General features: G+C 43.3%; 1 protein-coding gene across 1 annotated transcript in view; it reads left to right on the top strand.

The window, feature by feature from the left end:
• Positions 1-1,659: 1,659 nt before the first annotated feature.
• The window catches only part of LOC141273744 (dual specificity phosphatase 29-like), a 105,578-nt gene continuing 92,975 nt past the window's right edge, over positions 1,660-14,262 (top strand). The window contains exon 1 of the mRNA XM_073686070.1: positions 1,660-1,730. The gene's annotated coding sequence lies outside the window, so the exon portion shown is untranslated. The remainder of the gene's footprint in view (positions 1,731-14,262) is intronic.

The raw sequence follows: 14,262 nt of genomic DNA on the forward strand, positions 1-14,262 counted from the left end.
GCGATTTCTGAGGCTGGTGACTCAGATAAACTTATTCTCAAAAGCAGAGGTGAATCTTGGTCTTCTTTTCCTGGGGCGGTCCTCATGTGAGCCAGTTTCTTTGTAGCGCTTGATGGTTTTTGCAACTGCACTTGGGGACACTTTCAAAGTTTGCCCAATTTTTTGGACTGACTGACCTTCATTTCTTAAAGTAATGATGGCCACTCATTTTTCTTTACTTAGTTGCTTTTTTCTTGCCATAATACAAATTCTAACAGTCTATTCAGTAGGACTATCAGCTGTGTATCCACCAGACTTCTGCACAACACAACTGATGGTTCCAACCCCATTTATAAGACAAGAAATCCCACTTATTAAACCTGACAGGGCACACCTGTGAAGTGAAAACCATTTCCGGTGACAACCTCTTGAAGCTCATCAAGAGAATGCCAAGAGTGTGCAAAGCAGTCATCAAAGCAAAAGGTGGCTACTTTGAAGAACCTAGAATATAAGACATATTTTCACTTGTTTCACACTTTTTGTTAAGTATATAATTCCACATGTGTTAATTCATAGTTTTGATGCCTTCAGTGTGAATGTACAATTTTCATAGTCATGAAAATACAGATAAATCTTTAAATGAGAAGGTGTGTCCAAACTTTTGGTCTGTACTGCATATATAGTATATACAGCAGTCTATATATATTATATAGGTGATACCGCGACTGCTGTGTATACATTATATAGGTGATACTGCAACTGCTGTGTATACATGTTACATAGGTGATACTGCGACTATACACAGCAGTCACAGTATCATCTATATAATGTATATACAGCAGTCTATATACATTATACAGGTGATACTGTGAGTGCTGTGTATACATAAAAAAAGGTTCCCTCTTGGGACTCACCCAGATCTCTGAGATGGGTGGAGGATGAAGAACTAAAGCGGGTCCAGCTTCAGACATGCAGAGGAGTGAATCCCTGGGATTGGTGAGTAGTGCTCAATGTTCTGAAGCTGGTACTGGCCAGCATCAGACAGGAAGAGGCTGAGCCATGTACGCGCCGCGGTGGCCTTTTCAAACTTCTGAGTAAAGGCCCTGTGTGCGCGCGCTCAAGGGCTGCTGCTGCAGCGTGCACGCGCTGACAAGGGAAGCTGCTGCGGTGCGCACGTGCTGACAAGGGCAGCCACAGCCCTTGTCAGCGTGTGCAAGTAAGACAGCGTGTGCAAGCAGGGCCTTTATTGAGAAGTTTAAAAGAAATGGAGACCCACTTTGTAGTTCAGAGCCGCTGCCTCTGCTGCTACTCCTGTGTACCTGAACTGTATCCTAATTAGTTTTGTGACCAGAGTGACAGTGACTTGCCTGCGCACAAGATCCCTGCAGTTTAATGACCATAGACAGGAGGAATAAGTGCGCCCTTGTGTAAAAAGTGAAGTGCGCAATAGTAGGTCAGATAAGTTCCAGGGGGTTACATGGTCTGTCTAGATAACAGTACTGTTTCTTAACTTGAAGATAAAAGTTAACATGACATTTATTGTCTGTAGAAAATAAGTGTGATTTAAGGGCCTCCTGGCCCCTAACAGGCTTGTCTAAGAAGCATAGATGAGTTCACCCCCCCCCTTTCTGCAAGCTGCTCCACCTCATCACCAAGGTCAGAGTCAGCAAATCCAACCCTAAAAATAGCCCTGCTCCCAGTAGCAAGTTTTTCAGAGTGGCTCAGTCAGACTGGGTCTGCAGAACACTCAGGTACATGGATGGGGGTCTTTGGGAAAATAGAACGATGGGGTTAAAACTGGTACTAGGAAGACTAATCTAATTAACTCTGGCTTTTAATCTGTTCTTTTGCGCAAGGCCACAGCCCCACTATCAGTATTTGGTCAGTATTCGGTCAGTATTTTTTCTTAGGAGTGGGAGATAAAATCAGTTGAGGAACAATCAGAGAAAAGGTATAATAGAAACAATTCTGCATTTATCATCCACTCCTGGTTTTGGTTCCCACTCCTGAGAAAAAATACTGACCGAATACTGGCTAAATACTGATAGTGGGGCCGTGGCCTTAGATAGACAACTGCAGATAGACAATATATGATATTATGTTCTTGTACATTCTGAGAAACTTAAGTGGCCAACTATAGGAACTGTACAGAGGGGTGGTTTTCTAGCTGAAGTATGTCCTGTAGATATCCATGTAAATCTCGGAATATAGCAATGCACTTGTCAGTAAGTGAAATACATGTAGCCAACTGCAATGTCAATGCTATTATTGTATTAATGGACCTGTCGCAAAAAATGTGAGCATCTACATTACAACAATTTATTTCTTCATCTGTTCACAATTAATGAGATATTTGTCTGTTAAGATACTAATACCTTTTGGATTTGTAGGTTACAGCCAAATAATATATATATATATATATATATATATATATATATATATATATATATATATATATATACAGTGGGAACGGAAAGTATTCAGACTATTTAAATTTTTCACTCTTTGTTTCATTGCAGCTATTTGGTAAATTCTAAAAAGTTCATTTTTTTCTCATTAAAGTACACTCTGCACCCCATCTTGACTGAAAAAATCAGAAATGTAGAAATTTTTGCAAATTTATTAAAAAAGAAAAACTGAAATATCACATGGTCATAAGTATTCAGACCCTTTGCTCAGTATTGAGTAGAAGCACTCTTTTGAGCTAGTACAGCCATGAGTCGTCTTGGGAATGATGCCACAAGTTTTGCACACCTGGATTTGGGGATCCTCTGCCATTCTTCCTTGCAGATCCTCTCCAGTTCTGTCAGGTTGGATGGTGAACGTTGGTGGACAGCCATTTTCAGGTCTCTCCAGAGATGCTCAATGGGGTTTAGGTCAGGGCTCTGGCTGGGGCAGTCAAGAATGGTCAAAGAGTTGTTCTAAAGCCAATCTTTTGTTATTTTAGCTGTGTGCTTAGGGTCATTGTCTTGTTGGAAGGTCTTCGGCCATGTCTGAGGTCCAGAGCATTTTGGAAGAGGTTTTCATCCAGGATATCTCTGTACTTAGCCGCATTCATGTTTCCTTCAATTGCAACCAGTCGTCCTATCCCTGCAGCTGATGAACACCCCCATAGCATGATGCTGCCACCACCATATTTCACTGTTGGGATTGTATTGGGCAGGTGATGAGCAGTGCCTGGTTTTCTCCACACATACCGCTTATCACCAAAAAGTTCTATCTTCGTCTCATCAGACCAGAGAATCTTTTTTCTCATAGTCTGGGAGTCCTTCATGTGTTTTTTGAGCAAACACTATGTGAGCTTTCATATGTCTTGCACTGAGGAAAGGCTTCCTTCGGGCCACTCTACCATAAAAGCCTGACTGGTGGAAGGCTGCAGTGATAGTTGACTTTGTGGAACTACATTTCTGTTTTTTTCGGTCAAGATGGGGTGCAGAGTTATATACTGTATATATATATATAAATATTTCTGTGTTATGTTACCAATTACTAATAGATTAAAGGTCTTTAAGCTGTGATGTTTTTTTTTTGTCCCTAACAAATTGGTGGATGTGGTTGTGTTTTTATTTTTTGGTTTGTTTTGTTTTTATTTTGTTTTGTTTTTTTAAGAAAATTATTATCTATGACTGCAGATGGGGGAATGTTATGGTATTTTCAAAAGTTTTAGAATTCTATGGACAAGTAGTAAATACAGGGATTTTTTTTTAATATAGTTTTCAAGACACTACCCAAAACTATTAGGAGGTTCCCCCTTTTAAAACATCGTTCTGTGTTATACGGATATAATTAGGCACTTAGAGTGATGCATGGGGCCTTTTTGTACATTGGAATGTTGTCAATTACGTACAAAAGTGTGTATAGAAAATTGTGGCATGCACCATCACATTCTGTGTTATGGAGGAATTACCCTCTAAAATCATCATTTCTAGGGAGGAAAATGTCTATTGTAGGCTCCATGATAGGTAGCCACAGACTTTTGTATCACAGTAATGCTTCCCACACACAGATATACTATGTGCATGATGCGTTGACACAATATTTTACAGAACATTTAACAAAAAACGCAATTTATCAGCATTGCTTCGAGTCTTGTACTCTGCTGTATTGCACTAACATGAGGGTTCATCAGCTATTTTGACTTAAAATATTCATGTGTAAGTTTATCACCATAACATATGCATTATAAAAGCACGCTATAAATGTAGCACAGAATCAATGGAACATGAGTTGACAGATAACAACAAGTGATGAGTGAGCCTGCTCGCCACTACTCGGTACTTGCCTGAGCATCACTGTGCTCGACATGCTCAGCTCTCGGTGAGTATTTCTGGGGTTGCTCGGCGGGTGCTCCGGTCCCTGCCCTGCATGTTTGGCGCTCTTTAGAAAGCCAATGAACATGCAGGGATTGTCTGCCATGCACTGTAATGCCGTAGCTATGTTGGTTGTGGCATTACAGTGATTGGCTGCCCGCACAGCGTCATCAGGTCTATATAAGACCTGGTGCCGCAAAGCTCGTCACAGTCTAACCCAGAAACAGGCAGAGTAGGGAGAGATGCTGCTGAGCTAGGGACAGAATTGGTGGTGTAATGGTTAGATATAGGTATTCTACAGCAAGATATATATCCATCTGAACTAACAGTCCTTCTGAGGACTAATCCAGCTGCATATATTCAGTGGTGAAGGTGATAGCAGGAGTTAGGCAGGCAGGCAGGGTTTGTGGCAGTATATACAGCACAACAGGGTCCATTGCACGTTCTGTCTGCTGCTGCTGTTACAGCTATCCGTAGACATAGCCCCAGATATCAGGGGCCAAGGCTAATTTTTTTGTTATCTTAATCCTGATTATTTGCTTAAAAAGCAATCCAGAGTATACCATTTTACTGTTCCATTTGCTTGTTAGCAGAATACAGCCATATTTTTTTCATTTTATTTGCATGACTGTATTGTGGAAGCAGAGAAACTTTTTTCAATGATCAGACGTGATCCCATATGACTGCCGTAATAATGCAGATATTTTGTGGAGCGTGCCAAATATTCCACTGAATTTAAAGTCAGCCAGCTGTGTTTTTTTTGAACCAATTGACACTTGGTCGCTGACAAATACCATACTATTAGGTGACTGCCTGAAACCGTGGCCATCAGACGTGATCACATATGACTGCCGTAATAATACACAAATTTTGTGGAGCATGCCAAATATTCCACTGAATTTAAAGTCAGCCAGCTGAGTTTTGTTGAACCAAATGACACTTGGTCGCTGATAAATACTATACTATTAAGTGACTGCCTGAAACCGTGGCCATCAGACGTGATCTCATATGACTACCGTCATAATACAGAAATTTTGTGAGCGTGTCAAATATTACACTCCATTGTATATAAGGCCAAAGAAATAATAAAAAAAAAAGTTATGGACTGTGGAAGATATGACCAGAATGAACATTCATCTTGAGCTGATGATACCACCTAGCAGCATGCAGTATAAGGCAATAATACCTGGCTGGATCGGTGTAATACGCTATCCATACTGCGATACCTTACCCATAAAAGAATTTACAATAAGACAGTTAATATTCTAGATTATAGAATCTATTTGAATTGTCCTTCCCATTATTAAGGAGTGGGTCTTCTATACTGTTATTGCATATGCAGCAATTTCAAGGGCTGCCAAAAATTAGGACGCACACCAATACACATTTGAAGAGACGTGAAAAAATAAATAAATAAATAAAAACACAGTAGGATCTTTCTTTAGTATAAAAACCAGACTCACCAATGTAACCTCAATGTACTCACAATGTTCAGCTCCTGCACCTCCTCTTCCTCCGGTTCGGCCTCCATCTCCGAAATGACCACATCAGTTACAAGCTGGAAGCACTGCAGCACTGCCTTGGCCAAGCGGCAACAGGCTGTGCTGAAGATAATATGCTTAATGCTTAGGAGACAAACCGCACACTGCTGCAGAGTTGTTGAAGGCTGTAACGCAGTGGCAGATCTGTGGCTCTCACCGCTGAACATACAGCCAAGCATGGTCGTGTGTGACAATGGCCGGAACCTGGTGGTGGAGAAAATGACAGCCAGAGTAGATGCGGTTCCCTGTATGCCAGTCCTTTCATCCGACATAAAGAATATGGCTGTGGTGCAATACAACTCTCTCCGAAAAGCAGCCCTGGGTAAAAAGAGTCTGTGTGAAAGTTCCTAGACACTATATGGCTGTTTTTTTACTGTGGATTGGACGTGCTTATGTATGTTATTTCTCAAACCGCATTGCAGATCAGGCCATTGCCCAAGTCTGTAGTCGTGAAATTCAAGGCGCAAAGAAATATCTTTGTGTGTCGAAGCACCACCGAGAAGTGTGAGCTGATGTTGGGCAAGTTGCCATTGCTTATGCAACAAGCTGCATTAGAGGACTTCCTGGGAGAAATGACAGCCGGAGTAGACATGGTTTCCCCTGAATATGGCTGTGATGAAATACAACTCTCACCAAGAAGCAGTGTCAGACTGAAGAGCATTGGACCCACCAGAGGATTTGATTCTGAGGGCCCACTTTTCTACCCCACTCAAGAGCCCCATAGCAGCTGTAAAGTTTGCGCTATGATTGAACTCTCCTGAAAGAGAAGCCAGGGCCCACCGGAGGATTCTCTGGTGGACCGGTCCAACCCTGCTGAGAAGCAGCCCTGACTAAGAAAAGCCTTTGTGAAGATTCCTGGACACTCTATGGCTGCTTTTTTACTGAGGGGAAAACCCACGCAAACACAGGGAGAACATACAAAATTCTTACAGATGTCCTTGGTGGGATTTGAACCCAGGACCCCTGCGCTGCAAGGCTTCAGTGCTAAGTTAACCACTGAGCCACAGTGCTGTCCTCTCTGTTCTCCCTCTGATATCTAACATGCTGGAGAAACTTGCACCTACTGCCACTCAGTATCTTCAGCACCTTTGTGAGAAACTAATGTATTTGGGCAGCCACTCAGTCTACTAAATAAAATTCCTGACAAGGAACTTGTGCATGGCTTCGCTACTGGTACTGGTGGCACTGCTAACACCATAGTGTCGTGCCATAGTTCACTGGAAATATTACAGGCTGATAGGAGCCAAGCTGATTCCCACAGAAAAGTACCAGCAGCAAGCTAAGGAGATGGTGGCCTTTATCATTATCACGACCTGCAAGGTTTGCACAATGAACTCTCCTGAAGGAGAAGCCAGGGCCCACCGGAGGAGTCTCCGGTTCTCTGGTAGGCCCATTCAACCCTGCCGAGAAGCAGCCCTGGCTAAGAAAAGTCTGTGGGAAGGTTCCTGGACACTCTATGGCTGCTTTTTTTACTGTGGACTGCGTTCAGAAATCTATAAGATTGCAATAATCCTGACATTTTTGGGACCGTGCCAAATATTATACTCCATTTAAACTGTGCCAGTTGTGTGTTGTTCAACCTATTTACACTTGGTCACTGACCAATACCATACTACAAGGCCAATGCCTAAAACTGTGGTCATCAGATGTGATCCTTTATAGTACTGCGGTACTAATCCTGACATTTTTGGGACCATACCAAATATTATCCTCCATTTAAAGTCTTCCAGTTGTGTGTTGTTCAACCTATTCACACTTGGTCGCTGACCAATGCCATACTACAAGGCCACTGCCTAAAATCGTGGTCATCAGACGTGATCCTATATTACTGTGGTACTAATCGTGACATTTTTGGGAGTGTGCCAAACATTATACTCCATTTAAAATGGGCAAGGCGAGTGGCAAGGGACAGGGAAGTGGACGTGACGGTGAACGCAGAGGCCGAGGCCGTGGGCAAGCTGAAATTGTGCCTGCTGAAGGAGCACAACAAGCACCCACATCATGTCACCCTACCTGTCCCACTTTATAGGGGGCCGCGGAACACCACTATTGAAGTCAGAGCAGTGTGAAAAGGTTGTTGGTTGGATAGCAGATAATGCTTCCAGTCAGTTTGCCACCATCACCACCCTGTCTTCCACACGGTCCAGTCTCAGTAGCCATGAGTCTGGGCCACATATTCCTCACCCTGATCCTCCTTCCTCCCACAATGACTAGTGCCCAGAGACAAGTGATCCCACACTTGGACACTCCGAAGAGCTCTTCACTTTTCCATTTATAGATTCAGCCTCTCGCCCAGCCCGCTTCATGCGGGGCAAGAGGAGATCGCATGTGGCGATGCCCAAATATTTGAGCAGCCATGGTCACACAAAGGCGACAGTGAGAAAGTGAAATTACTATCGCAAGAGGTGGATGATGATAATGATGAGACACAAATGCCAGCAAGTCAGGAGGAGGCCCAGGATGCGCACCTGGAAGACGAGGTATTAGACGATGAAGTCACTGACCCATCCTGGCAAGGTGACATGCATAGCAAAGATAGCAGCACAGAGGGGGAGGGAGGTGTAGCACTACAACAGGCAGGAACAAGCAGTGGGGTGGCCACAGGAACAAGGCGGGCAGCTGTTCCCCGGAACTCCAACACGAGGGAAGTTGCCAGTCCAACTGTTGAGTTTTCCAGAGTCTGGCTTTTTTTCAAAGACTGTCCAGTTAACCCAAAAAAGGCCATTTGCAACATCTGCCATGCCAGAATCAGCAGGGGCAGCAAAACTACCAGCCTGACCACCACCAGCATGCTCAGTCACATGACAGCAAATCACCCGACTAGTTGGGCCGAACGCTAGGATCCAAAAACAGTGTCTGCGGGTGACACCACTGCCGGTTCAGCTGTTGTGCGTGCACGCCAATCCCCTGTCCATGGCGCAGACGAAGATGCCTCCTGCCCTGCACCTGTCATTGCACACTTGCAACCACCACCTTCAGCAACCACGTCCATCTCCTTGTCATAGTGCATCGTTCAGTTGTCCCTACCCCATCCTTTGAATGCAAGCGCAAATACGCAACCAACCACCCACAGTCCACAACACTAAACTGCCACATTTCTCTAATGATTGCACTTGAAATGTTGCCTTTTAGGCTCCTGGAGATGGAATCTTTCCGCAACCTAATAGCAGCTGTCGGTACTCGGTCCCCAGCCGCCACTCTTTTTCCTGGAGTGCCGTCCCAGCCTTACACAAGCACGTGTCCCAGAACATTACCCGTGCCCTCAACAACACAGTTACTGGGAAGGTCCACCTAACCACGGACACGTGGACAAGTGCTTGTGACCAGGGACGGTACATCGCACTGATGGCACAATAGGTTAATATAGTGGAAGCCGGGACCCAGTCGGATCCTGGGACGGAACACGTCCTCCTGACACTGAGGATTGCGGACCCTGGATTAATCAGGGATGCCACCACATTCTACAGCTCCTGCACCTCCTCCTCTTCAGCCTCAGTCTCCAAAATGACATCAGTCAGAAGCTAGAAGCACTGCAGTACTCCCTCGGCCAAGTGGCAACAGGCTGTGCTGAAGTTAATATGCTTAGGTGACAAACCGCACACCGCTGCAGAGTTGTTGACAGCTGTAACAGAGCAGGCAGATCTGTGGATGTCACCGCTGAAACTACAGCTAGGCATGGTCGTGTGTGACAATGACCAGAACCTGATGGCGACTCTGAAGCTTGGTAAACTTGCACACGTACCATGCCTGGCACATGTGCTCAACCTAGTGATTCAGCGGTTTCTCAAAACCTACCCGGATCTGCCTGAGCTGCTTGTGAAAGTAGGCCACGTGTGTGCCCATCTCAGAAAGTCACCTACAGCTTCCGCCGCCCTCGCCGTGCTTCAGCGGCGTTTGGAGCTTCCAGCTCACCAACTGGTGTGCAATGTCACCACACTTTATAACTCAATGTTTATAACTCAATGTTGGGAAGGATTTGTGAGCAGCAGAGGGCAGTTGTTGAGTACCAGCTTCAACACGCTCATCTGTATTCAGGTCAGCCTCCGCACATAACAGCTGGAGAGTGGGAATGGATGTCTGACATCTGTGCCGTCCTCCAAAACTTTGAGGACTCCACCAAGATGGTGAGCGGCGATGACTAGAGATAAGCGAATATGTTCGAAAAACTATCGCCAATTTCAAATTCGGCATGAATACTGCACATTCGGATTCGTGTTCGGAAACACAAGCATTTTTTCTTAAAATCTGTAAAATTCGGTAAAAGTACAGGAAATGATTGCGTTGCCACTAAAGAATTTTTATTACTTTGTGTCACGGGTGTGTCAGATGTGACAGACAGTCGCCCTGCAGTTCGTTGCAGAAGATCTCTTCGTTTGGCATTACAGACACCTTCTTAGATGTTTCACACTAGGTCCCAGTGGCTACCTCCCTCCTGCTCTAATTGACACCCTTCGCTGGGTGTTTGAATAGTTTCACATTGCTACAGGGCGGTGCCGGTGATATTCACATGTTTCCTTGTGAAAGCTTGGAGCAAGTGCAGTCTGTTTACTTCCTCTCTGGTGCTAAGAGGACATATGTGTTATCTCTCTAAAGTCGGCTCAAGCTATCTTTCCCCGTGTCTGTCTACCCTGTTGTCTTTAGCTGTTAGTGGGGATCAACTAGCTCTCATCCTCCCCCCTTCCTTATCCATGGCTAAGTGCTAGGGAAACACAGGGATAGGTTTCTGTACGACGATTGGTGAAGAACCAATATGGGGACGGTGGGGGACACAGGGTAATATCAGATAAGCCTAGGAGGTCTCCACTCCCCCCCTTTCCCTAGAGTCTGGGCTCCCTTCCCCTCTTCCCTTTGTGTTGCACTTAGTCTTTCCCACACCTTGCGTGACACTTTGGCTATGGTAGTAGTGGTGTTCGATGAGCGGGGAGGACGTGTTTGATGAGAGGAGGGGCTGGTGAGAGCTCAGAGGAGCTCAGAATAGCAGCATGAATGTAATTTTTTTTTCCCTAAGGTTATGTGGGAAAATTGCGGCTAGCCAATCAGGGCGCAGGAAGCATCCACAATCTAGAGACACAAGGACTGGTGCCATTGGCTGCTGAAATCACATGTTCCTATCTATATAAAGAGCGGCCATGTTCTTTTAGTGCCATTTTGTGACTATAAGAAATCAGAGAGGATACTCCTGGTCTGCTTTTTTTTTCTTGTGCCATTAGTGAGGTCCATACAAAGACAGCAGGGCACATTTCATAGAAGTCTGTTGTGCACTGCTTCTATTGTGCTCCATGCATGAGTAAACCTTTAAAAATCTATTTTTTTCTCTTACTAACGTGAAGCAGCAAGCCATATCTCACCTTCTCACTTTGTGGTGGTGAAATTCAGATGTATGCACAGCTCATGCAGAGTAAAAAAATCATTTTTTTTCTATATCTAATGTGATGCAGCACACCATAGCTCACCTTGCCATTTTGTGGTGGTGAAATTGAGCTGTGTGCAGAGCTGGTGCAGAATAAAAACATCTATTTTTTTTCTGTGACAAACGTGATACAGCAGGCTAAATCTGAGTTTGAAATTTCTTGGAGCATATATTCTATTATATACAGACCTCATCCACAGTAACAAATAAACTTTCATCTGTTACTTACATGATATAGCAGGCTAGATGTCAGTTTGAAATTGTTTGGAGCATATCTTCTATGTTATACAGGCCTCATCCAAACTAAAAAAATACTTTCTTCTGTTACTAACGTTATTTAGTAGGCTAGATGTCAGTTTGAAATTGTTTGGAGCATATATTCTATGCTATACAGGCCTCATCCACACTAAAAAAATACTTTCTTCTGTTACTAACATGATACAATGGGGGAGATCTCAGTTTGAAATTGTTTGGAGCGTATTTTTTATGTTATACAGGCCTCATTCATTCTAAAAAAAACATTCTTCTGTTACTAACGCCATACAGCAGGCTAGATGTCAGTTTGAAATTATTTGGAGCATATCTTCTATGTTATACAGGCTTCATCCACACTAAAAAATACTTTCTTCTGTTACTAACGTCATACAGCAGGCTAGATGTCAATTTGAAATAGTTTGGAGCATATATTCTATGATATACAGGCCTCATCCACACTAAAAAAAATACTTTCTTCTGTTACTAACGTCATACAGCAGGCTAGATGTCAGTTTGAAATTGTTTGGAGCATATATTCTATGTTATACAGGCCTCATCTACACTAAAAAAAATACTTTCTTCTGTTACTCACGTGATAAACTAGGGGAGATCTCAGTTTGAAATTGTTTGGAGCTTATCTTCTATGTTATACAGGAATCATCCACACTAAAAAAATACTTTCTTCTGTTACTAACGTCATTCAGTAGGCTAGATGTCAGTTTGAAATTGTTGGAGCATATATTTTATGCTATGCAGGCTTCATCCACACTAAAAAAAATACTTTCTTCTGTTACTAACATGATACAGTGGGGGAGATCTCAGTTTGAAATTGTTTGGAGCGTATCTTCTATGTTATACTGGCCTCATTCACACTAAAAAAAACTTTCTTCTGTTACTAACGCCATACAGCAGGCTAGATGTCAGTTTGAAATTGTTTGGAGCATATATTCTATGTTATACTGGCCTCATCCACACTAAAAAATACTTTCTTCTGTTACTAACATAATACAGTAGGGGAGAGCTCAGTTTGAAATTGTTTAGAGCATATATTCTATGTTATACAGGCCTCATCCACAGTGAAAAAAAATACTTTCTTCTGTTACTAACGCCATACAGCTGGCTAGATGTCAGTTTGAAATTGTTTGTAGCATATATTCTATGTTATACAGGCCTCATCCACACTAAAAAATACTTTCTTCCGTTAATAATGTCATTCAATAGGCTAGATGTCAGTTTGAAATTGTTTGGAGCTTATCTTCTATGTTATACAGATGTCATCCACACTAAAAAAATACTTTCTTCTGTTACTAACGTGATACAGTAGGGGAGATCTCAGTTTGAAATTGTTTGAAGCATATCATCTATGTTATACAGGCCTCATCCACACTAAAAAAAATACTTTCTTCTGTTACTAACATAATACAATAGGGGAGATCTCAGTTCGAAATTGTTTGGGACATATATTCTATGTTATATAGGCCTCATCCACATTAAAAAAAAATACTTTCTTCTGTTACTAACAGCTGTAAGCTGTTGCTGACTAAAAAAAAATTTTTTTTTCAGTTGCCAACTTGATACAGCAAACCATATTTCACCTTGTCATTTAGCACCGCTGAAATTCAGCTGTGTGCAAAGCTGGTACAGAGCAAAAAATCTATTTTTTTTGTTGCAGATAGCGTGCTACCACACTATCTGAGCAACATGAATGGGAAAAAGAGAGGTCGTGGTGGAAGGGGGAATAGGCTTGGTGTTCAAGGTATACGTAGGGTAGGTGGTAATGTTAGTGAAAGCACTAGTGAACCAACACTGTAACGTCCTATCCAAAGACAGCTGACAATTTCTCTTACTGGATGGGCTACTCCACTCCCTTTCTTTGGCAGCCGCACAGCGGTACGTCTTGTTGAGGGCCAGAAAGAATATGTGCTCCAGCGGATGACAAGCGCTGCATCAAGTGCCCTCTGCTACTCTTCCTCCACCTTAACATCACACACAGTACAGTCCTCAGAGGTGGCACCCCAATTACCCATGTTTTCACCCGCATCACATCTCTCCAACTGCCCAACTGACTGTGGGGAACCACAGATGGGCGAGTCTGCAGAGCTGTTCACACATTCTATTCCGGTGCATCAGAGGTCTGATCCAAAGCATCACAGACTCAAGAGGGGGAAAGCATATGTAGCAATGCCCAAAAATTTTTTCAGTTGATCCGGGCCCGGACTAAGTAGGGTCCGAGCAGAATCCAAATCCTCATCACCAGACGTTAACCCCTGGGGGTGGGCATGGATGGGTTGGAAAACTAAACAAATACACACCAGAACATGGATAACTAAATAAATAGACAACAGGCTTTGGAAACTAAACCACTAGATACCAGAAGATGGAGAACCAAACTAATAGACAACAGGGGTTGGAGAACTAAGCTACTAAACAGCTAAGGTTGGAGAATGAAACAAATACACACCAGAACATGGAGAACTAAACTAATAGAAAACAGGGATTTGAGAACTAATAGACTACAGTGGTTGGAAAACTAAACTACTAAACAGCTAGGGTTGGAGTACTAAACTACTACACACCAGTGGATGGAGAACTAAACCACTAGAAACCAAGGTGTCACTAGACAGCAAGTGTTGGAATCCCCAAGGTTTGTGGGAGAAACCTCTGTATCTAACACTTCCTCCACTGCTTCTGCCTCCTCCACCACCTCAGGGTCTCCATCTGTGCCCTCAACCTCTGCCTTAATGAGACACACCTTCCAGCAGTGCAG

The sequence above is a fragment of the Phyllobates terribilis genome, unplaced genomic scaffold (genome assembly GCF_046119375.1).
Source record: "Phyllobates terribilis strain yellow unplaced genomic scaffold, ASM4611937v1 Scaffold_5__5_contigs__length_657084704, whole genome shotgun sequence".
Classification (NCBI taxonomy): domain Eukaryota; kingdom Metazoa; phylum Chordata; class Amphibia; order Anura; family Dendrobatidae; genus Phyllobates; species Phyllobates terribilis.